The sequence below is a fragment of the Lactuca saligna genome, chromosome 7 (assembly GCF_052625555.1).
Source record: "Lactuca saligna cultivar CGN05327 chromosome 7, ASM5262555v1, whole genome shotgun sequence".
Taxonomy (NCBI): Eukaryota; Viridiplantae; Streptophyta; class Magnoliopsida; order Asterales; family Asteraceae; genus Lactuca; species Lactuca saligna.
Window position 1 is genome coordinate 153,398,228 of NC_136423.1, and position 3,599 is coordinate 153,401,826.

Consider the following 3,599-nt stretch of genomic DNA (forward strand, 5'->3'; position numbering starts at 1 on the left):
ACCTATATGAAAAATGTCAAATGTCCTCTAGAATCTGAAATGTTATAAGTTGTCTTCGTAGTTGACTTATCTATTATTTTTCATTTCCATTTAAGTTCTTTTTGGGATTAAACAAAAGGAAAAACAACATAATTTCGTTATATGAAAAAAAAATTCGGAGTACAAAGATACAATTGGTATAAAACCCTAAAATGATAGCTCATAACATTGGCCTAACTCATCTAATTTTTTATCATACACTAAAAGAACAAATAAAAGAATAAAAAAAATAGTTGCAATGAAAATCTTGTTGTACCAAAAGTTGGCATAAAACTCAACAATTTTTGAATATAGGAAGAGTCTACTATTCAAAAATAAAATCCGAAACTATAATAAGGAATCAGTTCTTGTAGATGTGCAAACCATAATCAAATCCAACTGTATGAGTATACTTGAAGGGCTAATTTTCTCATAGAGAGCATGACAAAATCACCGATGAGAAATTCATTTGGTGGCAAGTTAAAAAGATTTTTGAATGTCGAATTCCTATGAGGTGACTTCATATTGAGTTGTTAAGAAGATAGAATAATTCGTATAGATATGCAATCCATAATCAATACTCCTATAATGCAAAAGTTAAAAGATTTTACAGAAAAATGAAAATAAAACGCCCTAAAAAAGAAGTGAAAATGGTCATTTACCAAACTTTAGATGGCTTCAAAAAAGAAACGCTATTTGTTCATACTTACTTCACACATACATCATTTTAATAATGCAAATGTCAATTTACCTATAAGGAATTTAAAATAAATAAATAAGCCAAACCTGAGATCCTTTTTGACAACATATGCATCCGACGTAACTATATTGGATCTTGGAAAGCAAATATATTGGTTAATGCAAGTGAAGGATATGAAATTGATTTTCCAACATCCATTTTGGGTAACATCCACTTTCATATCCCTTTTACACATACTTCGGCTCTCATCATGTGCGATTATTGCTTCTGTTAAAAAATACAAAGTTATACAACCATATAAGGTTATAACACGTTTGGTCTTCAAATGTAAAAATCTTAAGAATGACCTAACTACAAAGATTCCTAAGTATAGTGTCTCACGATTGGTTTTTTATTCCAGTGAAGGGGATTGTATCACATTACCTCGATGGTATATTATCTAAGAAAGTAAGAAATAAGGCTAAATGAAACTTGATGGCAAAACACCATTCTTTCGTTGGTTATACTGAAAAATATACAAATTTTATAAATTCTTAGAAGTGGATATATTTTGTTTTGATAATCAACATTCTATACATAAAAATCCCAAATCTTTCCGATGATAAACTTTGATAGTACACGGTCATTACAATTTTTTTTTTGTCTCAATAGCTTAAGCATCTAATAGAGGCTTAAGGATATGAATATAAACTAAAGAACTACATACAATACATACCTAATAACCTCAAGTGCTCCAGAGCTTCAAATATTTTTCTCACACTTCTTCTCTCAACTTTTACATATTGACGGCATGTCTCCAATTGGTTGAAGCGCTTTAATATTTATGAAATTGTTCATAATCTGTAATGATAACATAATACTTTTTAATCTTAATCAAAATATAAATTCTATTCGAGTACCTAAAAAACTACATTATGGTGTCCCTGCTTTACAATATTAGAAAAATAAATAAATAAATTCATACATTTTTTTGCAACTTTTTCATAAATTACATGAAAAAGATCTATCAATCTTTTTCTGGTCAAGGATTTAATCTCCCTCATCATAACAAAATCGTAGTATATTAATGATTCATGATTGATTATTCATCCGAGCCAATTGTAAGGTTTCTAGGATGATGATCAACATGAAAAAAAACTTGTTGGTATCTACATAAAATAGGGAAAATATATTAAAAATTCAATAAAAATAAAAGCATTTTTTTTAATGAGCATGTTCATCTGAGTGTTGGGCGTCTTATTTTGGAAGTTTTTCGATACTCTTTTTTAGTCCAAAAAGAAAAGTTACATTTTATTTTAGAGGCAAAATTATAAAATTATTTGACCACTTCTATTTTTTATGATCATACAGATAAATATTGACAACTTTTTTATATTATTTTACCAACTACTCAATCAATCTGAACTCTGGATAACTCACATAATATCTTTTGATGACAACTTCTTTATATATTCTATCGTTTTCTACAACTAAAAGCAAATAAAAAAAGAGATAAATTTAACTATCATGTTACTTATTCCATCACTAACAAAAAAATCTAGCAAGAAACATATTTGAAGATTGAATTGCTACCTGATGCAAATCGACTCATTTTTTATTCCTTTTTTTGTTTATCTTCATCTGCTGATACCATGAAAAATGGTATTTTCAAGATGGTGTTAGATGTTCGAGGTACTGAGTGAATGCCAATTGATATCAAGAACACATATTAATTGTGTTCAACAAAAACCCAAAATCAACATCAAGATAGCCTTGAAGAAAAAAGTAAGCACACAAATGGTGAAAACAGAATGGTTATATATATATATATATATATATATATATATATATATATATATATATATATATATATATATAAAGAAAATGGTGAAAAAAATGAGGGAAAAGAAGAAAACAGTAACAAAAATAGTATAAAATGCAAAACAATAGGTTGGAGTGATGTAGAAAACAAACCTATGAATAAATAAAAAAGACGAACGCGTTAATTGTGTGTGTATGTAGTCTTTCTAGTTTCTGCAACAAATAGGAAGAGGGAGACGAAGAAGGAGCAGTGATTCCCTTAATTCCTGAAAGCAAGGGTAAAAATTAGGTTTTTTTTAATCAAAATTTAGAAATAAACACCAGAAATCGAAACATAACAAATCAATTATAAGTCGTTGTGCGTAGAAACAAATAACTGAGTGGAAGAAGGAGAGCCCTAAGGTGAAACGCAAGAAATATGAAGAAAGGGAAGGAGACGAAATAGATGAGTGCTTGCGGTTGTGAGCATAAGATGAAAGGGATTTGAGGTTACATAAGTAGGAATCAAAGAGATAAGATTGTGGATTGTTTGCGCATAGAGACATGGCAAGAAAAATTGTATCTGGATTCGAGGTCGTAGAAGGGAGAATCGATAGAATCACTATGAAAGAAGATGTACGCAACATTGAAATTAGTGGAAGAATCTTTATTATGTAACTTCCAGCACCATTGATTTTCATATATTATTCCCTGCAATAAATTGAAAAGAAAATAATGACTGTGTTCGTGATTTTCAAACCAGAACAAAAGAAACGGGTAATGAGGGGTAGGGTTGACCAAATGATGATGTCATTAATAAATTTTCTAATTTTAAAACTAATTTTATTTTTGGTGAGATTTAATTGCTATTAATAGATTTCTTAATTTTAAAAATAATTTTATTTTTGGTGAGATTTAATTGTTATTAATAGATTTCCTAATTTTAAAAATAATTTTATTTTTGGTTAGATTTTAATTGTAATTAATAGATTTCCTAATGTTAAAAGTAATTGTCATTAATATATTTCATAAAATTTGTGGAACAAAAAAAAGATTGACCAAATGATGATGTCAACATAGCGTCCGTGGCAATCTGTTCCCA

The 3,599-nt window shown here is 28.5% G+C and overlaps 1 long non-coding RNA gene across 1 annotated transcript; it reads right to left on the bottom strand.

Moving 5' to 3' along the window:
* Positions 1 to 400: 400 nt before the first annotated feature.
* LOC145006255 (uncharacterized) lies at positions 401 to 3,033 on the bottom strand. The gene is made up of 4 exons (XR_013662849.1): positions 2,896 to 3,033; positions 2,672 to 2,784; positions 1,434 to 1,558; positions 401 to 985 (listed from the first exon to the last, which is right to left on the bottom strand). It is a non-coding gene; the product is annotated as an uncharacterized LOC145006255 (long non-coding RNA).
* Between the last annotated feature and the right edge of the window lie 566 nt (positions 3,034 to 3,599).